This window comes from Neoarius graeffei, chromosome 17, assembly GCF_027579695.1.
Source record: "Neoarius graeffei isolate fNeoGra1 chromosome 17, fNeoGra1.pri, whole genome shotgun sequence".
Classification (NCBI taxonomy): domain Eukaryota; kingdom Metazoa; phylum Chordata; class Actinopteri; order Siluriformes; family Ariidae; genus Neoarius; species Neoarius graeffei.
This window is the reverse complement of record NC_083585.1, coordinates 4,179,873-4,207,432: the sequence shown is the minus strand read 5'-3', so window position 1 is coordinate 4,207,432 and position 27,560 is coordinate 4,179,873. Positions and strand designations below refer to the sequence as shown.

At 41.4% G+C, this 27,560-nt stretch overlaps 1 protein-coding gene across 2 annotated transcripts in view; it reads right to left on the bottom strand.

Moving 5' to 3' along the window:
* Positions 1–13,984, bottom strand: part of LOC132901320 (zinc finger protein OZF-like) — an 89,836-nt gene extending 75,852 nt beyond the window's left edge. For both annotated transcript variants that reach the window (XM_060943635.1, XM_060943636.1), the window contains exon 1: positions 13,876–13,984. The gene's annotated coding sequence lies outside the window, so the exon portion shown is untranslated. The remainder of the gene's footprint in view (positions 1–13,875) is intronic.
* Between the last annotated feature and the right edge of the window lie 13,576 nt (positions 13,985–27,560).

The window sequence follows — 27,560 nt, the reverse complement described above, 5'->3', positions numbered from 1 at the left end:
GCCAAAATACCAGCAACAGTGTGTGAAAACCTTGTGAAGACTTACAGAAAACGTTTTACCTCTCTCATTGCCAACAAAGGGTATATAACAAAGTATTGAGATGAACCTTTGTTATTGACCAAATACTTATTTTCCACCATAATTTGCAAATAAATTCTTTAAAAATCAGACAATGTGATTTTCTGGATTTTTTTTTCTCATTTTGTCTCTCATAGTTGAGGTATAGACCCTTCCCACTGACGTCACCGGAAACTGGAAGTAAACAGACCCTGCGCCATATTGGAAGACCAACAAACTCGTGATCAGGGGGAAATAATGGCAGCGCGCGGAATTTAAACCCACAAGGCACTTGATTCATCATAAACCTACAATGGTAAACTTTTGTGCTGTGTTAGGGTGTTCCAACAAAGCTGATGGGAAAGGTGAAAAGAAGTCGTTCTTCAGAATACCAGCTGTGATTGAGACACAAGGGGAGCAAACTAAAGAGCTTTCTGCCAGGAGACAGAGAATAAGTGCATTACTGAGTGTCTGTGAGCAAAGGAGAGCCTGAACGTTGCAACCTCCCTATTGGCTGTTTGTAAAAATGTATCAATTGTTGCCCTTCATCACGGACTCGAGAGACGAGACCTGACGAGTTAGTTCGTTGGTAGCAGAACAAAATGTCTGGACACAAATCGGGTTTTCAGAAAAGGAAAGAAAATAAACGCAGGGTCGAAAATACAAAAAAGGAGGCAGAAAATGCAAAACGAGTTATAAGGTAGGACAAATGGTTACTTTTCTGAGGCAGCCCGCCGTGGCTGCAGGCTTTCAGTTGTGTCATTGAATGGTTACTTTTCTGAGGCAGCCCGCCGTGGCTGCCTGCAGGCTTATTTATTATAGCCCATTTAGTTAAAATAGTTGATCTAAAATGTTTATAGTTATAGTTATGTGATGGTTGTCCTCAGTGTTCAAACTACGCCAATATTTTCGGGGGGTCCCTTTTTTCCCCTGGGGGGTGCTTGCGCTTGTCTCGGAGCGCGGATCTCCAAACACATGAGAAGCCTCTCTTACGCACATATCACGCGGACTCCACACCTCCACACACGCATCTGAAGTCATAACTCATCAGGGGAAATCGTGTCCGCATTGGCATGTTCAAAAAACAACCTCGCGTCAACAATGATACCACACGCAAGAAAAAAAAAAAAAAAGGTCAGGCTACTCAACAACCAACCTGGCAGCAGCAGTCGTTGTCATATCGGTTTATTTTATCTTTGATGTAAACACAACACTTCGGATATGCAAATGCTTCCCGTTACACACGATTGCTATGTCAATAAACATCATTTTGCCAATATTTTAGAGACTCCCCAACATTTCCCAAATCATGTTTTCAAGGGATCTCATGTCTGTTTCAGGGGATTTCGGATCCCCCGAGTACCCCCGTAGTTCGAACACTGGTTGTCCTGATTTAGACTGGTGTGTTTTTTTTTTTTTTTTTGGGGGGGGGGGTTGCGCGATGTTGCACCCGGGTCCAGATTAGGGCAGAACCGGCCCTGGCTACATTTCAGGTGTAGTTTGTTTTATGCATGTATGTACTTGCATAGATGTGTACTTGGTCTTCCAATATGGCGACTACCGAAATCTCGCGGCGCGGTGACGTCATGCGGGATCCCTCTATACCTATGATGAAAATTACAGGCCTCTCTCATCTTTTTAAGTGGGAGAACTTGCACAATTGGTGACTGACTAAATACTTTTTTGCCCCACTGTAACAGACAATGCCCATGACCCAACTAGTCCACCTCCTTTCAGAGGGCTAGATATAGTGGCCTGTCCCCACCCACTGGAAGATATCAATTACTTTATATTACCAACATCGCATAAACCATACATTCATAAACAAAACACCCAATTACAATAAATGCATACATTTTTTACAATACACATAATTAAATGTTAATTGGGTGGAACTACTACAATCCATGCAAGAGCTGGTACGCGTGCCCAAGACTGGCACTACAAAGCCACCCCGGCCTCCGTAGTTCGGGTCCTTTGACCCAGGAACATGGAAGTCCTGCAGTAAACAAACACAGTGAAGCAGCGGGAAAATGCAGCTTTCGCCTACACAAATCACAGATACATAAAATAAAAGACCTGAACTTAACCAGTGTGTGTGCGCACTGTTATATGATTACTGTAACTGTGTATGGTCAGAAAAGACGAAAACACTACAAACAACCTGCGTGTACACCAGCAAAGTTATTTAGCTGCTGGCTAGCTGCAGCTTGTAGCTTCCAACGTTACTATTGCCGCTTTTCCACTACAAACGCGGCTGAGTCGGGCTGAGCCGTGCCGTGCTGAGTCGGGCTGAGCGGGGCTGTTGGAGTTGCATTTCGACTACAACCGCGCTGAACCGTGCTGGCTGGAAGTGGGTGGACACATTGGGTGGAGTTAGCGAAAGTGGGTGGATGTCAGGTGATGTCGTTAAGCAGCGCAAACAGTGACATCAGTGAGCTTTTAAGCGGTAGTCTCACGACCCGAATAGTAAACAATAAACATGGAGGACATGGAGTCGTTAGTGTTGCTGGTCTTGGTGCTGTGGCTTGTTGTCACCGACAACGCGGACAGATACTGGCAAGAGCGTATAGATGAGGCGAGGCGCATAAGGCTTCAGAAATTCTCGTAATTCGTAATTCTTCTCCTTCCGGGTTTGCGGTGTTTACAGATCCCAGCGCGCTCGCGGGGTGTGTGTGGGCATGTGAGGACACTCCTCCTCACCAATCAGTGCACAGGGGAGTGTCTGCTCACGCCCCCAACCTCACTCGGCACGGCTTGGCTCGCTTCTGCCCCACTCCAAAACGGTGCGAGTTTTAGGGGCTAAGCAGGGCTGAAACAAGCTGAGTCGTGCTGGTTTTTGGTAGTCGAAACGCGAGCCGTGTCAGGCTGAAGTGAGCTGAAGCGAGCTGAAGTGAGCTGAAAAAGGGTAGTGGAAAAGGGCCACAAGTGTCAGTATAGTGTAATGTAGTGCGGTGTAGTGTAACGCAAGGATAGATCTAGATAAGTCACTTTTTTTTTTTTTGGCCACAGGAAGGATGGCGGGCCAGAACTATAATGTGGCGGTGCGCCACTTTAAAAGGGCCCGTGGAGAACAATGCAGTGTCTAATGTCCTTTACACATTCCTCAATTCTATTAAGCTGGTGTCTCATCTGGTTTTGCAGAAACATACAACTGTGTGTAATCAGCATAACAGTGGAAACTAATACCATGGTTACGAATAATATCAACCAGAAATAACATGTATAAAGAAAAAAGCAGTGGGCCCAAGACAGCACCTTGTGGAACACCAAACTTTACCTCAGTACGTCTAGAAAAATCACTATTTACATCAACACACCGACAGCGATCAGTTAAATAAGAGCTGAGCCAGGAGAGGGCCACTCCCTTAACTCCCACAACATTTGCTAGTCTATCCAAAAGAAAGGAATGATCAATGGTATCAAATGCTGCACTAAGGTCAAGTAACACAAGCAGCAAGACACAGCCCTGATCAGACGCCAACAGTAGGTCGTTTACTACGATGTTTCTCAATCTATGGGCCGTGGACCGGTACCGGTCCGTGAGAAGATTACCGTTGGTCCGCAAGCCTGCCTCTGCACTAGTAGTCAGTATTATAATTTCAAACTACTGGTCACTGTCAATCAGATTATGTAGAAGAGCAATTGGCTGGCTCTGCTCTCAGTGCTTTTGTCACTGTGTGCCACGTAGCATAAGTCCCGCCCCCCCCATTCTAGAATGTTAAGCGTTCCCGCCCGCGCGAGGTTGCACATTTGCACTTATTCATTCATTCTGTCCCAAGTCCAGTCATTCGCGCGCACGCTTTATGAGAGCAATATCATGGCATGTTCAAAGCAAACTACTCTTGACTCTTTCTTTGGAAAGCGTCCATCTGACAGTGCAGATACACAATATGAGCCAGAGGCAAAAAAATATCGCCCATTCACTCGCAATAATGACCCTTCATACATACAATTCGGCTTTATTTCAAGTGATAGTTGTCCCCCGAAACCAATCTGTTATTATATGCCAAACCATGCTCAGCAACGATGCTATGAAGCCATCCAAATTACGCCGGTATGTGGAAACTAAACATTCGCATCTCAAGGATAAATCAGAGGATTTTTTCAGAAGAAAACATGATGAATTGGCCACCCAAACTAAAGTGTTGAAAAGTAATTTGACCGAGAATGAAAAGCTAACAAAGGCATCATACATGATTTCACACCACATTTCCAAATGTCAGGCACCCTTCACAACCGAGGAGAAGCTAATTATGCCTTCGATTGTTAATTTCAAGTGAACTTTATTATCAATAATGCCATATGTGCAGGACATACAGAGAATTGAATTGTTACTGCTTGTAGTGAGGTGTTGGGTCCGGCTGCTGCAGCCAGAGTAAAAGAGATTCCTCTGTCAAATGAGACAATCTGTCGTTGAATTCACGATATGGCGGCAGACATCGAAATGCAAATTTTAGAAAGGGCGAAGTCATCTGACTGGTTTGCCATTCAATTGGATGAGACCACAGATCTCTCGAACTTGTCTATGCTTCTGGTCTACATCAGATATGCTCATGAGGGCCGGTTTCATGAGGATTTTTTGTTTTGTAAGGTGCTCCCAGGGACCACAACCACTGGAGAAATATTCCGTATGCTTGATGGGTACATCTCTGGGCATGGGTTGATATGGGGGCGTTGCGTCGGTGTCTGCACAGATGGGGCAGCGGCTATAACCGGCAGGCACAACAGAGTTGTTGCTCGGGTAAAAGCCATTTCACCATCAGTGCAGGCAACGCACTGTGTTATTCATCGAGAGGTACTTGCCTCTAAACGCCTGTCCACAGAGCTTCATGAAGTTTTAAATCAAGTGGTCAAAATAGTGAACTTCATTAAGGCCAATTTGACAAATTCCCATCTATTTATAGCTCTGTGTGATGAGATGGGTGCAGATCATGTTCATCTGCTCTTGCACTCTGAGGTTCGTTGGCTGTCACGGGGTAAAGTGGTGAACAGAGTGTACGAGTTGAGGCATGAGGCATTCTTGACAAATAAACGGTCTAATCTTGCCGATCACCTGCGAGATCAGTCTTGGCTTATAAAGGTAGCTTATCTTTCTGACATCCTGGACCATTTCAATATGCTAAACCTGTTGATCCAAGGCCAAGCGTGTGACATTTTTCAAGCCAATGATAAAATCATGGCTTTCAAAAAGAAGCTCTCAGTCTGGACCTACAGAGTTAATAGAGGTGTGTTTGACATGTTCGGCTGTCTGTCGTCTCTGGCTGATGAGAGTGTGGATTTGGGGCAGGTGCTGGCAGTGATCGCGCAACACCTTACCGAAACGCTGCATCATGTTGATTCATACTTCCCCTCAAAATCCCATCTCACGGAAAAGCAATGGGTAAGAGATCTGTTCACCAACCCAGAAACAAGAGCTTTGCCACCTGTGGTGCAGGATAAACTTCTGGAGCTTTCGTGCGATGCTGGTCTGCAGTCGAGATTTGGTCGACTTTCTCTGTCTGGATTCTGGCTGTCATGCTGCGGTGAATATCCCCAGCTGAGTGAGATGGCAGTGAAAACACTGATGCCTTTCCATTCAACATACCTCTGAGACCCCGCATTTTCACATTTGACAGCCACAAAGACAAAATACCGAAACAGGCTCAACTCAGAAAACATGCTCCGAGTGGCCTTGTCACCCTGTCTTCCTCGTTTCGACATGTTGGTGGCGAGAAAGCAGGCACATCCTTCGCATTAGAATGCTGACTTTTCTTTTACCAAATCTCTGTGGGTGACTGGGCTTGTCATTTGAGGTTAAAAGTCAGCACATAGCCTACGTTCAGTTCACCCTTCTTCATACTGGGACTGTGTAATCAGTCAGTATTAGGGCTACAGTGGGTCTTTAGGTTTCTCGGTTTGAGGTCCCATGTTTCTGGTAGACCTTTTTATAAGTGTGTACATGTTATTGAGGCACTGTTTGGCAGTGCTTCAAGTTCAAAGATGTAGTTTAAAAAAAATAAAAATCTAAAACACAAAAGTAAAAAAAAAAAATCTTGGTTTAATGGTTCTTATGCAAATGGTAATAATAGGTTATTAATAATAATAATGTCAAATTATTGGGCCTACATATAATTTGTAATTTGGCAATAATCTCAAAGCCAAAGCACTTCTGTTAGTTTCCCTTGTTTAATCATAGTTTAGGCCTAAGCAATAATAATAATAGGCCTAATAATAATAATAAATTATTATGGCATATTTTTGGACAGTTACTGGTCATTTGGCAGTTTTCTACAATTCTGCCAATGCACTCCTGTTAGGTCTTATTTAGCCAAAATATTGTTATGCTGGTATAAGCCTGCTACTTGTAACAAGTACTACTAACAAAACAAAAAAAAAAATAAATAAATAAAAATAATAATAATAATAATAAACTATGTATGTATGTATGTATGTATGTATGTATGTATGTATCTATCTATCTATGGAGGCACACACGGTGTGTGTGTGTGGGGGGGGATTTCAGGGGGGTGCACAGAGGCATAGGCACCAAGGCCTAACATTACTGGGCCCCAGAGCAAAGAAGTTTGAGAAACCCTGATTTACTACTTTAACCAGAGCTGTCTCAGTGCTATGATGAGGTCTAAATTCTGACCGATACATTTCATGGACGTTATTCCTGTGTAAATATGAGCATAACTGCTGTGCCACAGCTTTTTCTAGGCTGTTGGAGATAAAGGGGAGGTTTGATATTGGCCAGTAATTGGACAGCTGACAGGGATCAGTGCCAGGTTTTTTTTTAATCAGGGGTTTGATAACTGCAAGTTTAAAGGATTTGGGTACATAGCCAACCATGAACCAGAAGAATTTATTATTTTTAGAAGCACTTCAATTACTTCAGTGCTTGTACTCCATGCAATATGTATACTGTTCCTACTTATTCAGGTGACACTGGGCATACCTAACAACCTGTGTTTTCTCTCCCTCTCTCCCCCCAAATCTGTCCCTCTGAGTTAAGGCCTCTGCATGCTCTTGCGACAAGGCTTTCGCAGATAGCTTTTCGCAGACAGTTGTAATTTATTGTTGAGCGGGGATAATAGGCGTGCGCGATGTTATTCACCGGCACAACGCAAGGGGGCGCGAAGTCGCTAGGAGTAGTTGGTGGGTGTGGTTAGTGGAGTGTTTATCCTCTGGTTACTTATAATGACTAGAACTTTTTTTATAATGACTAGAACTGGAGTCGTATAAATGTACGTACTTCCTCAATCAACCGCTCTTTATGCTGCTCCATCTTCGCTCGTGTTTTTAAAAATGCCGGTCGTGAAAACAAACCAAACCGGGAAAGTAGGGAAGCGGAAGTGCGTGTACAGCGGATGTAGAGTGGACCAATCAGAGCCCTCTTGTCTGCGAGGCTTCTGCGGTGGTCACAATTTTTGGGAGGTGCGCGCAGAGCGTCTGCGAAGGTGGGGGGGCTACGCAGACACTGTCTGCGACGCTATCTGCGAGGACTGGGTTGTCAGCATAAATTGGCCTTTACATGGAGTCAACAGGAAATGGGCCATTTTCAAAAAAAATGTACCTATTACGGTAAAGTCGTCGTCTTCACTTATTTTTCAGTTTCTCATCAGAACAGAGGGGTTTAATTGAAAAATGATTCACATAACTGCATAGACAATAAAAACCTCTAAATTTTCATACTGAAGTTTTTATCTTATTTAATAAGAAAAATAAGAGTGATTTATGTTATAATTTTTCTTTACCGTTACCAATGCAAAAACTAATTATTCATAAATATATCTTACATTCTTGAACTTACTCAGGAGTAAATTTTATTTTTCACAAAAATAACTAATTAGGTGTTTAAACAAAAGTATTGAGTACATTATCTGATTTGGGTTTTTTTTATAAATTCAAAAAATATTGTTGTGTTACTTTAGTTTCTTTACCGTTACCCAAAAACATTTTTGAAAATAATTAGTTCCTAGTGCTTGCTAAAGAGGGAGCTGTTCGACATCCTGAAGTGCCAGGATGTTGGGACTCCATTTTGAATTTTTTTGAGGCAGTGGAGGCTGGAAGGTGAGCAAAACATTTCATTAATTACTCATGTCACACAAATATACTTTCTTTACTATGATGCACAGATCATCTTATAGACATCAGTGATCAAATAGATACTATTTGTAGTTGTTGATTAAGTTTGAGTGATAAAATATGAGCAATTATTTGAAAGCATAACAGTCATGCTGTGTTGTAAGAGAATGAGACACCTCTTTACCGTTACCATATACTTTCTTTACCGTTACCATTCCTAGTAACGGTAAAGAAACTTTGGTAACGGTAAAGAGAAAATCATGCATAAATGTCTGTTTTTCTCTAGATTTCCAGGCCAAATAGGCAAATAGAATTGAATTTAAAATATTTTAAGTCATTGTGTACCAGATGAAATAAAAGCTTTTTTTGGTATGGTAACGGTAAAGAAAGCCACAATTTCAGAAAAATTAATTTTTTATAAAAATAATAGGAATCTAGCTTTGCTGATTAGTAGGACTTGATTTTAATCAATCGGCAATCTTTTTGTACATTTATAACATTTATAGAAAGAGTGACAATTTTTTCTTCATTTCTTTACCATAATTGGTACAATTTTTTGAAAATGGCCCAAATCTTTTGGTGGAGAGGGTGGAGACCTCGACTGGCTCTCGTAGCCTGCAGGGAATCAGCCGTCAGACATTCTGTCGCATGTCCCAGACCCGGTGAAATGTAACTGAATTGTCTTGGCCATCCCTAAGGGTCCCATCTGCCTGCACTCACTCTGATCTATAATTCCAACTATCTCATTGCTGAGGAGTGTGCTCCCATCACCCAATCAAGCATCCAGCCACAGCAGGTCATGATATTTTTTAACCATATTAACATGCCATTGCTGTGTATTATGCCTGATGTCAGGACTCTCGTCTCTGTGAGCCTACCACACAGACTTAATACTTGTTATTTTTAGACATTGACACCTGTTGCCTACACTTATTCAGGTGACATTGGGCATACCTAACACCCTGTGTTTTCTCTCCCTCCCCCCAAAATCTGTCCCTCTGAGTTACATGTCGGTCCTGGGATCGAGATGCTGACCTCTTCTGCTCCTCGGACCTGCTTGATCCATCCTGGTGCCCTGTGTCTGGTTGGAGTCTCATTGCATCGCTCCTGTGGAGGACGGCCCCATGAGGACAGTCGAAAGTCACACCTGGAGGACGCTCTGGACTCTTACAGTAATGCTTTTATGGCTGAGGACTACAGTTGACTTGCTAACTTTAGGACTGCAGTTGCCATGAACAGTTTTGCACTCAAGTTTCCATCAGTGAAGAGTTACATCAACAAAACTGTCTTCATGTTAAAACTGTTAATGTTATAGTCATGTCTGTTGTTGCCCAAATGAGGGTGGGTTCCCTTTTGCATCTGGTTCCTCTTGAGGTTTCTTCCTCATGTCGTCTGAGGGAGTTTTTCCTTGCCACCGTTACCACAGGCTTGCTCATTGGGGATAGATTAGGGATAAAATTAGCTCATGTTTTAAGTCGTTCAAATTCTGTAAAGCTGCTTTGCGACAATGCTTATTGTTAAAAGCGCTATACAAATAAACTTGACTTCAGGTATTGTCTGTTTGAATAGACATGTAGGTAAGGAAGCTAGTATACAAGTTGAGGATTTTGATGTGGAGATTAACGAAAATAGTTCAATTTCTCTAATGCCCCTTTTCCACCAAAGCAGTTCCAGGGCTGGTTCGGGGCCAGTGCTTAGTTTGGAACCAGGTTTTCTGTTTCCACTGACAAAGAACTGGCTCTGGGGCCAGAAAAACCGGTTCCAGGGTAGCACCAACTCTTTGCTGGGCCAGAGGAAAGAACCACTTACGTCGGGGGGGGGGGGGGGGGGGGGGGAGTTGTTAAGACCAACAACAATAGCAAGACTGCGAAAGGTTGCCATTTTTAAGCAACGAGAAGCAGCAGCTGTATAAACGCGAAGTCATCCATTATTGTTGTTGCTGCTGCTGCTTCTTCTCCATGTTGTTGTTGCTTAGGCCAAGTTTACATTAGACCGTATCTGTCTCGTTTTCTTCGCGGATGCACTGTCCGTTTACATTGAAACGCCGGGAAACGGGAATCCGCCAGGGTCCACGTATTCAATCCAGATCGTGTCTGGTCCGGTGCTGTGTAAACATTGAGAATACGCGGATACGCTGTGCTGAGCTCTAGCTGGCGTCGTCATTGGACAACGTCACTGTGACATCCACCTTCCTGATTCGCTGGCGTTGGTCATGTGACGCGACTGCTGAAAAACGGCGCGGACTTCCGCCTTGTATCACCTTTCATTAAAGGGTATAAAAGTATGAAAATACTGCAAATACTGCCCATTGTGTAGTTATGATTGTCTTTAGGCTTGCCATCCTTCCACTTGCAAGTGGTAAGTGACGCGCATGCCCGATATGCACCGAGATCGCACCCACAGCGGCTCAGTCCCGAATCACTGCTCGTGCACACCCTCCAGAGGGCACTCGCTGTTCAGGGCGGAGTGATTTGGAGCGCAGGATGCCTGCGGAGCCGAGCGTATCCGTGTATTGGTGTTGCTGTGTGCACGCTAATCATGTATTGGCGTTGCTGTGTGCATGCTAATCGTTTTAAAAACGTTAATCTGATGATCCGCTGATACGGTCTAATGTAAACACCACCTTAGATATTCGTGCCAAGGATTATGCAAACGCAGCGACGTAACTGACGTATACAGCGATGTAACTGACGTGGCTCCCCTTAGCACCCCGAGCTATGAAAAAGCAAACTGGTTCTCAGCTGGCTCGCAAGTTGAACGAGTTGTGAACCAGCACCAGCCCTGGAACTGATTTGGTGGAAAAGGGGTATAAGGCAGGGCTCTACATTAACTTTTGAAACCACTTGTCCTGTCGGGCAAGTTGAAAGGAAATTTACTTGTGCGAATGTGAAGTTGACTTGTCCGAAGAAAAATTTGAGAAAAAAAAAAAAAAACACAAACTATTTGTAATAAACTAATTTCACCAGAATTACTTTAACACAATCTATTCACTGCAGAAAAAAATTGGACTCCATCAATCATTAATTTATGAGAAATTGAAAACCAGAAAATTAAAATTATACAGTATATTTTCATTTTTAAATTATTAACTTTGAATATATATCCTCCACTGATTAATTGTTGTTGTCTAATTATTCATTGTGGATCCTGTATGGTATTTAATGGTTGCAATGAAAGTTGCGGTGTTTTTTAGGTTTTTGTTGCGATTACATTGCGGGAGGAAGTGAAAGTTGCAAGGGATTGTTGCGATTTTCTCTTTTTGTGATTAAAATTGAGTGATATGTTAAATATTAAGTTATTAGTGAAAAACTATTGATTAAAAAAACAAAGACTGAGAAATGGTCCTATAAACAACTTTACCAATATAAAAGATTACCAGGACTACAAAAATGCAGAAAAATAGGCTTTACTTATCCAAATGCACCTGTTGGTTCAAAAGTTAAAGTGCATAGAACCTCACAGCACAACATTAAGTTACCTTAAAATATAATATAAATGCCTCAGCTTTCATGTAAGAAAAAAAAACTATTAATACTAGTACTGTGTGGAGGCAGTCTCTCCTGAAGACTAAATTAAACTAATTATAAACTAATAAAATAAATGTCTCAGGCTTCATAGAAGAAAAAAAACAATTTGAACAGAATCTCACAGTATGATGCTGAAGCTGCCTAAACAATGGAAAATAAAATACCATTTTGGCAAAAATGTTGGCATCCATTAATTTCTTGTATTAAGTAAAAAAATAAAGTGCACACAGTCCTTCACTGTAAACATAACACACTTTCAGTAACAGAATTTAAGCCTATATAAACACTGACTCGCACATGCTGCTTCTCTTGAATGGAAACACGGAAGTAAGGCGGAAGGTAGTTTGTCGACGTCACCTCAAGACGACGCCAACGATTGGTCAAATTTGTGGGAAAGTTGCAGATATAATTGCAACACCGCCCTGAATTCACGGGGATTGGTTGAATTTGCGTTGAAGTTGCAAATCGCAACATCACGAAATCCTGGAGGGTCTGGTAAACGACCGTTTACTTTTCAGCTCAAATACACGAAGCGGTATTGGCCGGTTTCGCAAGCGGAATATTGCGCATGCGCACATCGCTCTTTCCAAAGAGAAACATCCGGCGATTCATCAAAACAATATGTCGAGTGAGATGCTTCAGAAATCGTGTGAATAAACTGATAAATTTTATATGTAACCCGAATATCGGCGTATTTTGGCACTTGTCCGATCGGACAAGTAACTGAGACGATGAACTTGTCCGACATAAAGGATCACTTGTCCCGGACAAGCAGACAACTGTTAATGTTGAGCCCCGTATAAGGGGAGTAAAACATTCTAATTGCTGATATAATAGTTATATTGTTAACTACAGGGCTACTTAAATTGCCTGACCTTAAATTAGTAGTTAGAATTTTTTTTGTTGGATATTTTCAATTTTGTCGTTGAAAAAAATTCATGAAGTCGTTGCTACTACATACTGCAGGTGTGCATGCGTCTATAGTGGTCTTTTTCCTGGTTAATTTTGCTAGAGTATTAAATAGGAATCTAGGATTATTTTTGTTATCTTCTATTAGTGAGGACAGATATGTTGATCTCGCAGCACTAAGAGCTTTTCTATACTTCAGGACGCTCTCCTTCCACGCTAATTTGAACGCTACCAATTTTGTTTGACGCCATTTACGTTCAAATTTTTGAGTGGTCTGTTTTAAAGTGCGAGTGTCATCGTTATACCAGGGTGCTAATTAAGTCATATATTTAAAATCTGTATTTTTCTGTCAAGCTGGTTTGTGATAATGCCTATTGTTAAAAGGATTATACAAATAAAGTCAATGTATTGGACAATAAACTGCACTGAATGCACAACCTCCTCGGCAGAGGTAATAATGTTGGCCAAACTCTCCACATGAACTCAGCGAAATCATGATCAGTTATGACGCGATTAGGATTACCCTCAGCCAACAATCTACACTTCTTACAGATGCAACTTTTTCTTTTTTTTTGGTTTTGTGAACAGAAGACAGCATGGCGGATGAAGAATCGCAGCGAGCAGACCAACCTCCTGAAAGAAGCATCAGAGCAGTGGAGACACAAATCACTCCTGGGCACTTTAACTTTAAGAATAAAACCAGCGCGGAAACAGAACACAGAGCTTTGCGAGTTGGGCCTTTAGCCTTGAGTTAAAGAAGTTTCGTTGCTGCCAGAGCTCATCGTTAGACAGAGTTCTCTCTCTCTCCAGGGATCAGAGGCTTACAAGGCCACCATACGATTCTTCCAGTAACAAGATTTCTCGGTTGGGGAAACCATGCCTAAAACAGTCCCCTATGATTTCATCCATCTTCATTTTCAATGTGTAAAGCTTTCTGCTTAATACACTGCAGAGGGGGTGAGGCTGCCTGACTGGCTTTAAAATATTAAAAATAAAATAAAATTTAAAAAAAAAAAGAGGGAAAAAAAGCCTGAGAGGAATCAAGTCGGAATTTTGAGAAATAAAAGTTGGAATGGCGAGGAAGTTGCAATTTAGAAAAAAAAATAACGTGATGGAAATAGCTTTAAGTGAAGATTATTTAAATACTTTAAACATACTAAACAGGTTAGCCAAACTCCAGCTCTCTCCTGAGTGGATAAGTAGTGCACTACCGAGAGTGCACACGGCATTATTTCAGACTGAACGGAGTTCACCAAAACAGGGAAGTGGAGCTGGATTAGGGATTCGACCACACACCTTCAGTTTAACTTACCTCAGGGTTTTAAATCCTCAGAGCCAGACACAATAACGTGCTTTTATTTTTATAAACCGAGAGGCTGATGCGGTTCATGGAAGCAGCGGGTTTTTTCGCCCCCCCTTTTTCTTCTCCAGTGTTTTCTGTCGGTTGGAGAAGCAGCTACTGGACGCGTTAGCGCCACCACCTGGACTGGAGTTTCAGGATGGAGGATGCCTTTCCCAACCAAACCCTCACACATTTCTACAAATAACAATTATAATCTCATCTCATTATCTCTAGCTGCTTTATCCTTCTACAGGGTCGCAGGCAAGCTGGAGCCTATCCCAGCTGACTACGGGCGAAAGGCGGGGTACACCCTGGACAAGTCGCCAGGTCATCACAGGGCTGACACATAGACACAGACAACCATTCACACTCACATTCACACCTACGGTCAATTTAGAGTCACCAGTTAACCTAACCTGCATGTCTTTGGACTGTGGGGGAAACCGGAGCACCCGGAGGAAACCCACGCGGACACGGGGAGAACATGCAAACTCCACACAGAAGGGCCTTCGCCGGCCCCGGGGCTCGAACCCAGGACCTTCTTGCTGTGAGGCGACAGTGCTAACCACTACACCACCGTGCCGCCCCACAATTATAATGTCATTTTAAAAAAGTGTAATGTTTCATGCCTGGACCCATTTGGTTGTACTGAACATGTCTGTGCTGGGGGTTTTTTTCTGCTAGGAGCTAAAATTCTCTGGGGCTGGTTTGCTTCCAGTGGAACTGATGCATAGCCAGTGATGGGAATAACGGCGTTAGAAATAAACGGCGTTACTAACGGCGTTACTTTTTTTAGTAACGAGTAATCTAACTAATTACTTTTTACATCGTTAATAACGCCGTTCCCATTACTTACAATAAAATACTATGCGTTACTTTATTAAAGCTGTTCTCATCTGGCACGCTGCTCGTTCAGCCTTTCTTTCCTCTGCTTTAGTGTGGGGCGGGGAGATGCGAGACAACGGCATAGTAAGCCAATCAGAGTAGATTTGGACAACATACGTAGGTAGGCTCCGCCTACTGCACTACTGTGCACACTTTCAATTGGAAGACACAGCGATAGCGAGCGGTCAGCCCAGCACTGCATTTTCGCATTGGAAATACAGCCATTACTTTTCATTACTTGAAATAAAAGGCAAAAATGTCTACGTGCAATGCACATTATGTCGAGGAACAAAGCATTTGTCCTCGTCAGTGGCCAGTAATTAGTAACATAACAATTTTAATAATCACAAAAATAATATTAAATTTGATAGATGTCTTATCTCACATTGTCCCACAAAAATATTAATATAGTGTAGATAATGTTACTAATTGGTTCTGTTAAGTGTCCATTTCAGTCATTAAACACATTTAACATTCACTTTTATTATGATTACACGAATTGAATTTGATTTTTTTTTGGGGGGGGGTAACACAAAATGTAACAGTATTGTAATAATTACTTTCCCTGGTAATTAGTTACTTTTATGACAAAGTAACTCCGTTACTAACTCAGTTACTTTTTGGGAAAAGTAACTAGTAACTATAATTACTTTTTGAAAGTAGCGTGCCCAACACTGTGCATAGCACAACATGGACGGAATAATAAAGAAGACTCCTCTGAGGCACATAAAGCCAGCAGACTGCATCTATTTGAACTGCTGCTCATGCAGCATAACACACCTACTGTCTACCCACCGGTGTAGAGAGGTGTGGAGTGGAATGAAGACCATCGCTGGTTACAAGCCAACCAGCAATGAAGGAGAGGATGGCAATGTGAAAACGGCAAATGAGCTGAATCTTTATTTCAACAGATTTGATGGCGTGACCCCAACCCACCACCACCACTCTTCTGCAGGATGGCTACAACCACACACTTCACATTCTCACCCCTCCCCCGCCTCTTCTTGCCCAACCTCATCTCCATTTCAGGATCTCGGTCGCACCTCCTCAACAGACCCCTGGCTGAGTACCCTGCCCCCAGAAACATCTTCATCCCTCCCCCACCTCCACACCGATTGTCAGCGAGGAGCAAGTGAGAAGACAGCTGAAGAGACTCCATGCAGGAAAATCAGCAGGCCCAGATGGTGTTAGCCCCTGTATAACTGTACAAGCCTGATGTTGTTTTAGGTCATATTTATGCAGAAATATAGAAATTTCTAAAGGGTTCACAAACTTTCAAGCACCACTGTATCTCTCTGTGGCAGCGGGGGCGTGGTCAAGCGCCGGTCTGTGACAGGAGGGCGGAGTCAGGGAAGGTAAGTGGCAGAATCATTACACCTGAGAGCAATTAACCTGTGTTTGTGTGTCTTCCCAGTGACCGCGCCCTATATGAGGAGGGAGAGCGAGAGCGGAGAGAGCTCATCCCTGAACCAGACGCCGGTTGTATGTGTGTCTGTGCTAGTTTTGGTTATTGTCAAAACTGAAAAGTGTGACAATAAAGCCAAGTGACAAACCTGATCTCTGTCCTGCCGTCCTCTGTGCTCCACCCACACATAGGGAGTCCTACACTCTCCTTTTATGAAAAATGTCTTGGCCTATTTCTTTGAACAATAACAAAGCATCAGTGGTCTTCATGGTTTGTTTTGTTTTATTAAACTTTCAAAAAGTAAAATAAGAAACAAAATTATGGTGGGGGTCACACAACAGACCTGGGCCCCAATTAAAGAGTGCCCGATAAAGAAACATAAAATAAAATTAATATAACTTAATATACTATATATATGAGGGTAAGTGAAGAAGTTCTAAGACAGATGCTATAATTTCAAAAGAATTCAAAAAAGGAATACAAAGAAGGAATTCTCCGATGGAAACATCGCTTGCAGAAGAAGACTTAAATGGAGGATATGTAGAGAAATAGCTTTATTTTCAGAAATAAAGATTTTTTTTCATTTGTCTTAGAACTTTTTGACTTACCCTCGTGTGTGTGTGTACACATATAAATAAAACTCATACAGTGGATATAAAAAGTGTACACACCCCATTAAATGGTAGGTTTTTCTGATGTAATAAAAATGAAACCATGATAAATAATTTCAAAATGTTTCCCACCTATAACCTCACCCATGTGACCTATAACCTGTACCTAACCTGTATTGAAAAACAAACAAATCGGTTACTGAGAAAAGCATAAAAAATAAAAAACACACAATAAGCTGGTTGCATAAGTGTAGTAGTAGGCAGCCGTCGATCCCAGAGGACCATGAGAGTGTGCCCTAGGAACACTTTCAGTTGTCCAGTGCGGGAACGGCAGTCTCTTCCACACTTTGCACAGCAGAACTGTGTAGCAGCACTGACAGCTGTAGGACAAGATTTGTGGGCAGCTCTTTTCTCATCAGCTCTCTGCATGAGACTCTCCTCAAAAACTGACAGACTTTTTGTCATTGCCAGTTTCCAGGCACACCTGTCTGCTGCAAGCATCTGCCAGGAGTTCATGTCAATGGTGAGAGCTTTGAGGTCATGGTTTCAAGTGTCCTTGTAGCAAAGCTGAGGACAGCTGACTGGTCTGTGACCAGATGCCAGCTCTCTGTAGAGGAGGTCCTTAGGGATATGTCCATCTGGCATGCTGGAGATGTGTCCTAGCCAGCACATGTGTCTCTGCTTCAGCAAGGCAGACATGGAGGTGATGTTGGCCCTCTGGAGAATTATGTTGTTGGGGACTTTGTCTCTCCAAGTGATTCCCAGGATATGCCTCAGGTAGTGCATGTGGAACAAATTGAGTCTTTGCTCCTGCCTTGGTTTCAGGGTCCAAGATTTGCTGCCATAGAGCAGTATGTTCAGTACACAGGCCCTGTACACTTGGATCTTGATGTGCTCCATGAGCTTGTTGTTGGTCCAGACTCTCTTGGACAGTCTGGCAAAGGTTGATGCAGCTTTTCCAATGCATCTGTTGATCTGTCTGTCCAAGGACAGATTGTTAGAGATTAAAGAGCCCAGGTAAACAAACTCATTGACTGTTTCCAGCTCCTGGTCAGCAATTGTGATGGAGGGAAGCTGATCAACACCTTGTCCCATCACTTGAGTCTTATTTAAGCTAATGGTGAGGCCAAATTCATTGCAGGCAACAGCATAGAATGACATGGCAGACTGGAGCTCCTCTTGTGAGTGGGTTGCAACTGCTGCATCATCAGCAAAGAGAAAGTCTCTGATGCATTTCTACTGCACCTTTGTCTTTGCTCTCAGTCTAGTCTGAAAAGGTTCCTGTCTGATCTTCTCCACAAATAGATCCCTTCTGTCATTGTTCTGAAGGTGTATTACAGCATGACTGCAAAGAAGATTCTAAACAGCATGGGAGCTAGAACGCATCCCTGCTTCACTCCACTGAGTATGTTGAAGGATTCAGAGATGGAGCCATCATACACAATGGCTCCTTTCATATCATCATGAAATGATTTGATGATGGTGAGCAATGTTGCAGGACATCTAATCTTTCTCAGGATTTCAAAGAGTCCTCTTCTGCTCACAAGGTCGAATGCCTTGGTAAGACCAATGAAGGCAATGTATAATGGTTTCCCCTGCTCTCTGCATTTCTCTTGCAGTTGCCTGACAGAAAAGATCATGTCAGTAATAAACCTCTCAGCATGAAAGCCACACTGGGACTTTGGGTCAACTCTGTCAGCAATGACCTGAAGTCTCTTCAGGATGACACATGCAAACAGCTTCCCAACAATGCTGAGCAGTGAGATGCCACAGTAGTTATTGCAGTCACGCCTTTGTTTTTGTAAAGGGTGATGATATTGGCATCTCACGTCCTGTGGGACTGCTCCTTCCCTCCAGTACTGACAGAAAAGCTCATGCAGTTCATGGATGAAAGGACCTTTGGCACATTTGAGGATATCTGGTGGTATGCCGTCCTTTCCTAGAGCTTTGCCAGCAGCAAATGCATCTAGTGCTTCTTCAAGTTCTTTCAGAATTGGCTCAGCATCAAGTCCATCCAAAGTGGGCAGAGGTTCATTGGCGTTGACTTCGGGGGGGGGGGGGGGGGGGCAGTCTTGTTCTGCAGTGGACTAAGGGCTTGCTTGATTCCATCATACATCCCTCTGTGCTCCATGGTATATCTAATGCCATGGAAATTTTTTTGTACACTTCTCCTGACTGATACCTTTCAACAATGAGATCCCTTTGATGTTTTGTAAGCTCTCTGTGAACCATGGCTTTTGCTGGAGGATGCAATGGTGTAAATATCAGGAAAAATCCTACTATGATAGCTGAACTTTATGTGGGGTTAGTCAGAGTCATTTTAATTGATGGCAGGCGTGTACCCAAAAGACTGAATGCTGTAATTAAATCAAAAGGTGCTTCAACAAAGTATTAGTTTAAGGGTGTGCACACTTATGCAACCAGCTTATTGTACATTTTTAATTTTTTTATAGTTTTTCCCCCCTTAACAGATTTGCTTGTTTTTACCTGAATTGTACAGGTTATAGGTCACATTAAAGGTGGGAAAAGTTTTGAAATTATTTATCATGGTCTCATTTTTTTTTTTTACATCAGACAAACCTATCATTTTAACAGGGTGTGTACACTTTTTATATCAACTATACACTGCTTATGTGGATGCTACTGCCTGATAACACTGGTTATGAGTACATTATACCCTGAATTCTAACTACCAACATTTTCTCCCCATAAATGCATATAACACATAGCAAACATAAAAAAACTACTTGAACTTAACCTTACATCCCAGAAATTATTACATACACATGATTTATTGTGCCACATGTGCAAGCTGAGAATGAGCTCCAACGAGTTATCTTTGCAATGTCTCCAGGATGCTGCTGATGCACCTAACAGTGTACAAAGAAGAAGAAACCTTTATTTGTCACATGTACACTTCAAGCACAGTGAAATTCATCCTCTGCATTTAACCCATCTGAAGCAGTGAACACATGCACACACACCCAGAGCAGTGGGCAGCCAAACTACAGTGCCTGGGGAGCAGTCAGGGGTTAGGTACCTTGCTCAAGGGCACTTCAGCCTGAGGCCACCCCACGTTAACCTAACTGCATGTCTTTGGACTGTGGGGGAAACCAGAGCACCCAGAGGAAACCCACACAGACACGGGGAGAACATGCAAACTCCACACAGAAAAGCCCCCACCAGCAACTGGGCTCGAACCCAGAACCTTCTTGCTGTGAGGTGACAGTGCTAACCACTACACCACCATGCCACCCGTGCCGTGGTAGACAAGGTGATGAAGATTTACCTGTGGCAGAACCAAGATGGCTCAGTCAGTGAACCTACTGATGTAGGAATTGTGACAGAGGGTATCACTGTCCTCAGCAGTCTTGGGGATCTTAGTAGAGCCTGCTGCTGTCTGTTGGGACTAACCTATGCCTTGGATCTGAGATACCCCAAGAATTTCAAATATAGTTTTGAGATATTCCAAAAAGTAATGCTGGAGCTGCATTCTGGAAACCTTTCAACCAAGGTTCAGAGACTGAAAAATTACCTGCTTATGTAGTCCCTAACTACCGATCAGCAAGATGCTCTCATACCGTGTGAACTTTTCATTGGCAAGGTTGCCTGAAAGTTTAGCTCCTGTATAGTCTTAATGCAAGCTGAGATTTACATTGATAACAAAAGTACTTTTTGGACTTATTGTTTGTTGTGTAACTTTATTGAATGTGTTGAACACTGTTCTTGATGCAGACTTGTTGTTCTCATAGCATGGACATTTTGACATGTTCACTGGCAATAATAAAACTGGTTGTTATACTGTATACTTAAAGATACCTAATAATTTTAATATTATATAATCCAAGTTGAGGTTACAATGTTTAATGTCAAACAGCCCCTGTTTACTGGCATTTATTGCTATTGCTAATGTTCTTGGTGCATTTCACCAATGTTTTAAAGATTGCATACTAATATGCAGAATTCAGTTTGGCTCAATGTTTTTATAGCATGGACATTGTCATTTGCAAAGGAAACCAGACTGACTGAATATCTTGTGTTTTACTTGTATAATGATGGAATAAATGTTTAATTCAAATGTTAGTGTTTAATTGCTTTATGTTTACAGGTAAATACAGTTAAATTAAAGATATGTATCATTTATTTTGATAATTGACAATCCAGTATGAATTAAATTCAGTTAAAATATTTTTAGTAAATTCAGCACATTAGTTCTGTTAAAAATTGTCTCAGTTGCAGTTACACAAACCTTTCATTTCAATTATATGTCCTTTTTTTTTAAAGAGGTTTTGACTTGGAGTCGATTTTGCATTGACTTAGAATTTGAATGATATCTATAATTTTTCATGTCATGGTATAATATGCCCTCTTCTTCAAAACAAAATGAGAAAACATGAGGTTATTCAAACAAGACCCATGTTAGAATGTGCTATACTAAAAGCTGTTTAGTTTACATCTCTTCTGTGAACATCAGTGGATTCTTAAAGACCTAAATTTCATCTTCAATATCCGACTCTTCTCCAAAGATAGCTGTATCATATTCTGCCAAAGCTAAATTTCTGCAATCAATGCCTTCCCCAGCTTCTCCATCTCATCTTATACATGCACCACTCCTGTCAAAATCAAGAAAGTCTGCTTGTGTTGTGATCTTAGATTCTGGTTTTTCTTCAAACTCTTTCCACAATGCAGTGCACTCTTTTAACTTTTTGAAACTCTTTTCACTAAAAGGAAGAACTTTACCATGTGAATTCATCGTGTGCATGTAATAAAATGCAGAAAATATTCCTTCAGAGTCATCTGTTTCTGATGACACAGATGACATTGTTGTGTTGTGCTGTGCTGGGAGGGGTGCAAAAAGAAGAAGACATGTGATTGGTTGTAGAAAGCAGCAGAGAATTGTGATAAGATGCGGGTTTTGATTGGACAATATTTCTCACAAAAAAATTTCATCCACTTTTTTTCCCATTTTTTTATTATATGTGCAAATTTCACAATTGATGAGTTTCATATTATCATCAAAATATACTTTTATACAGTCTATGAAAAAATTTTGTAGTTGCCAAACAGTGGTCACAAAAAGCATAATTTTCAGGTTCAGCATGCAGTCTATGAATAGTTTTGATCCTTCAGGCCAGATATCCAGTGCCACTCTCACCATCATAATAATGCTCCTTAGATGGTGAAAGGATAACAAAAACAGATACTTCAATAATGGGCATTTAAAAGTGAAAAACAACATACTCTGGTACGATTCACAATGTTGCAATATTGCATCCAGTGGCGAAACATGACTGGGACTTCATCTCAGCCAAAACATAGCCAGACACACCAAAAAAGCAACAGGGCAAAGGATTTTGCAAGGAATTAGTGGCAGGGTGCCAGATAGCTCCGTTGTGTGTCCATTGTTGATGTTGATTTCAAAAGTAATTAAGTAAATTACATAGGGAAATAAATACTTAAGTCTGAGTGAAAAAATACTGAGGCAAGTGTGTGTAACTGACTATAACCAGTCAGTTACTCTAATAATAACTAAAAGTCTATGTGTGGCTAATAGATGATGCAGAGGAAGTGAAGAGTTGATCTGTCAGCATTTATTCTGGAAAACAATGAATGACAGGGCAATCAACACATGGATACAGGGGAAAGAATTTTGGCATCCTCCTTTCCAGACATCCCAAGCATGATAAAAATAAAAAAAAAGATAATTTATGTACTGTAGACTGCATACAGTGTCTTGCAAAAGTATTCATCCCCCTTGGTGTGTGTCCTGTTTTGTCACATTACAAGATGGAATTAAAATGGATTTTTGGGGGATTAGTACCATTTGATTTACACAACATCCTTACCACTTTAAAGGTGCAAATTGTTGTTTCTTTGTGACACAAATAATAATTAAGGTAAAAAAAAGAAATCTGGAGTGTGCATAGGTATCCCCCCCCCAAAAAAAAAGGTCAATACTTTGTAGAACCATCTTTTGCTGCAATTACAGTTGCAAGTCTCTTGGGGTATGTCTCAACTAGCTTAGCACATCTAGCTACTGGGATTTTTGTCCATTCCTCAAGGCAAAACTGCTCCAACTCTTTCTAGTTAGATGGGTTGTATTGGTGTACAGCAATCTTCAAGTTATGCCACAGAGTCTCAACTGGATTGAGGTCTGAACTTTGATTAGGCCATTCCAAGACATTTAAATGTTTTCCTTGCAGTGGAAAAAGCATAATAATTCAACACTCTGAGACTGTTAGGAAAAAAAGACAGAAATATGAGTTTATTATAATCCTGCAAGAGGGCTTCTCTGCAATGAAAATCACAAAGCATTTCACCCAAAGAAGCACCTTCTGTTAATACACTCTGTTTTATACAGCTTAGCATGACGGACATATCAGATGTTCCCCTTTCACAGACAAGAACACATACTTCACTATCTTTACCATCTCTGCCTGTACACATTATTTTTGATAACCTCAAATAGAACAGTGTGACACAAAAACAACATTCTTCATCATGAGACACAATGACACAATGTCTCAGAGCTTATTTTTCTAAAGAACACTTAAAGTCCTAAATTCTCTAAAAATTATATTTTCCTCTCCCCCTTTTATAAATTATTTGATAACTATGATAAAGCAAAAGACTTTCCCTAATACATATTTTCTGTTTCCTGTCCCTTCTATACAGGTTTTCAACAGGCACTTCATTAAAAGGGAACTGGAAATGATCAAACTGCTGTTTTTGTGAGACATAGGCATCTCTACCCAAATGGAAAATGAACAGATAGGAAAATATGTACATTCACATCATCGAAATCAAACATAACTATCAAGATATTTCTTCAGCCAGCAATAAGCATAAGCAAAAATATCTATAGTTCTATATATAGCAAAAAATTTTTATCTCCAGTTCATAATTATCCACATTTGAGAAAGGGGTTTATAATGCTCATACAGCCTTGGAGGCCAGTCCTCTAGATCCATCTTCACCATCTGGTAACTTCCCATGACAGCATGCACCATCATCATCATCATCATCATCATCATCATCATATCTCTCAAGCATCATAGAATGCATGGTACAACCAGACATATCAGGAATAATACACACATTACCGGCATGAGTATGGTCAATAACCAATGTCCCCATCTGTTACCCCATTGGAGAAAACAGGAGTACCAGGAATCGTTGGCGGGCACTGAGGCCATCACTGCCTCTTGCATATGAGCAATGATTGGAGGAGCTGTTCTGATAGTTGTCTGGTATATAGAAACAACAGGAGGTGTTTACTCCACCTTTCTCTGCCAATAATGTATCAAGTGCAAGTCTGTTCTGAATCACCACCTTCCTGAGGGCATCCAATTCATTATTCATGAGGGCGAGGGCTGACTCTGTACCTCATGAACCTTAGCAACTGCCATGCCAGCCCATTGATCTTGTTTAATGCTGCTATTGTTCCTCCACCCAGGAACAGCGACCACCCCACATTTGCTCCAGGTGATGTCCAGGGATCAGCGAGGACATACCCATTATATCTAATGGGTGTTGATCATCTCATGATGTGGTGAGCGTTCTTCTGAAATGGATTATCTTGAGCAATCATTAGGCCAGGGAACACCATGGACAGGTAACAACACCTATTCCAGTTCCAATCTGTTTGAATTATTGAATATACATGCAAACCACAAATCCACATGATCAGTGAATAGGAAACCATGCTCAGCTTTGCCTTGTTTATACTGATGCTGGAATTAGCAGAACTGATGCGGCACCTTGTTTCATTCTGGGAGTATTGCATATATGCTTTACATTCAGACATACCAAGAGGTGTTGAGCCATCAGAACATACATGTGTCTCCTTGTGCCTGTGGAACTAGATATGAAACCATGTGCTGCAGTGGTTCAGGGGGGTCTAGAACAGTTAGAGATTAGGCTGTCTGTGGCTTGATGTATACCCCAGACGTATCTGTATTGTGAAATAGTTGTCCTATGAAGAGGACTAATTGCATACTCTCACCCACCCAGCACTTGGTTCTGTTCTTGTTGAGCTCTCCAGCCATCTCATTGTCCAGCAGCACGTTGGTCCATTTTGAATGCAATGAGTGGCATATCCAGCATGAGTTACTAATTGAACACTTCCAGATGGTACAGTAGAAAAATTTAAAGACCCAAGTAAGGCAAAGGACTATGTTACTGAGAAAATAATTAACAAGCCAACTGAGTAGACTAGGTGTCCTTATGTCAGACTAAATGGAGAATGTAGCCCTGTCATTGTGATAGCAATAGGTTATTGATTCAAGGTAGCCTATTAATGGAGTCGCTGCGAGGTTACTAAACAGCACAAGTTGTGTGAAATGACAAATGACATTGTGGACTTTCTTATTTGAAGTGTGTCAGTTCTAGCGAGACATGGTAAGCTTTTTATCTTTTTTGGATGTTTCTTGGTGTGATTTGGACTAAAGCTCCATGTAGAGCAACCCTTACAGAGAAACCATTCTGTTTCTCTCTATACTGGTTTTTTTATTACTTTTCATTCTTTTTTGTTTCTTTGATCATCTTCCCAGAAATTATTATTATTATTTTTTTGCAGTGGATCCTTATATCAGACGACTTGCATTTGTGGATATGTTAATGATATGCACTGAATTTATAAACCTACTTTATGGCATCAGTTGGTCCTAGTATAACTGAATCAAGAACAAGGATGGTCACCTGGAATGTTCGTGGTCTTAACCACCCAGTTAAATGTAGCAAAGTATTTGCACACTTAAGGAAAATGTCTATCAACATAGTTTATTTGCAAGAGACCCATTTACACCTTAAAGATCATGGCAGACTGCATAAGAAAGGTTTTTCATGGATGTACCATTCTAAGTTTAATTGCAAATCCTGAGGTGTTGCCATTTTAATCCATGCTGGAGTTCAATTCTCAGAGAGTGAAGTTATCTCAGATAAAAATGGTAGGTTTGTAATAATTAAAGGGAAGTTATTTGGCATACCAATGGTGTTAGCTAATGTCTACACACCTAACTGGGATGATGCAGGTTTTTTTCAACAGTTTTTTCACACCTTCCAGCTTTAGACACACACAAATTGATACTGGGGGCAATCTCAATTGTGTTTTGTGTCCAAATTTAGACCGCTCTAATCCCACCAGCAAAACTATTAGCAAGGCGGCCCAGGCAATAAATTCTTTCATGCAAGCATATGGAGTTATTGACCTATGGAGACACCAAAACCCACGTTCGAAAGCATTTTCCTTTTTTTCCTCCTGTACATCAATCATATTCCAGGATAGATAACTTTCTGATAGATGATTCATTACTGCCTCTGTTTAGATCAATCAGTTATGAAGCAGGGCTCGACATTAGCACTTGCCCGATGGCCCAGCGGTGTTTTTTATGTCTTTCGGGCCAGTTCAGGCCACTAAATTTGGCCAAACAGTGATCCGGGCAGGCCAGTACGTTTTCGATAAAAATTAACAAATTTTATTACTCATATTTTACCCAGAATTGTGAAGAAATTGTTCATAAAATGCACCTTTTCGATACAAGGTCCGTCATCTTTGTTTTCGTCATGCTCCGCTCCACGGCAGGAGTGTGTGTCATCTTCGTGCATCTTCGGAGATGTTCGGTGCTGTTCGGAAGTGTCATTTTGGTGGGAAAATAGCATCTTGTAGACGAAGACAGTTGCGGCAAGGAGACCATTAGAACGGTGAAATTCAAATAGAAATATGTTCAAACTCCACACTCCGCAACCTGGCCAAAGGCCAGGTAAACAGTTTAAATATGATCATGCATAAATTAACTATTGGGTGTTAATGAACGGCTTCATTTTGAACTCGGCAGCCAATCAGAGCGCACGACGTCACGCTTGGTTTACAACTCGCCAAATCGTAAAACAGCATTTCAACACACGCGCTTTAGCTTCAGATGGTGTAAAATTGTTCAGGCTTTGTATATTAATATCAAAATTTCAGGATACACTGCCAAGAAATATGGCTACACATGTATCAACTTTTAGTGATTAAAGAATGAAGTATAAATGTTGGTTGCTATGACTGAAATAGAAGAACAGATAAAATAATGTGGTAAATTAGATCTGATCCCATATATTATATTATTCAAATATCCAAAGATGATGAAATCTATCAAAATAGCCAAACTAGGTCTACATTAGTTCATTACAACAAAAATAACTATTCTGACCCTCTCTAGTACAACCAGACCATGCTAAACCCAGTATAACCCCAGTTGCTAGGGTATCTGCTGTTGCCATGGCAACGGTTTATGCAGATGAGCTGAATTTGCAAAAATGTACAACTAGTTCCCCCAAGGACATATCCTGAAAATTTGGTGTTTATATCTTGTCTTATGAAAAAAATACATTATTTCACCCCTTTTTGGCTCACCTGAGTATACCTGTTAATTAGCTAATTATTAGATTAATTAATAATTAACTATATCAGATATTTTAAGTTCATTTCTTAGACAAGGATTTTTTTTTTTAAGCTTGTTACCTCGTTAACAGTTTCGGCGAGAATCTCCCGCCTTCTTCAGAAACAGTCACCAGATGTCGAGTGGTGACGTGCCTTATCAGCTGATGTTGCGTTATGGAGGTGTGAACGTCCTGCCCAATTTGACAGGTAGTCCACGCCTCCTGCTGTCAGGTCGCTCCTCCAGGACGGCGCTCCAGGTGTGCGACAGCACGTATGCTCCCTCATCCCGGTTCATTGTCCTCTGCACCCGCTTACGTATCTCCACTGC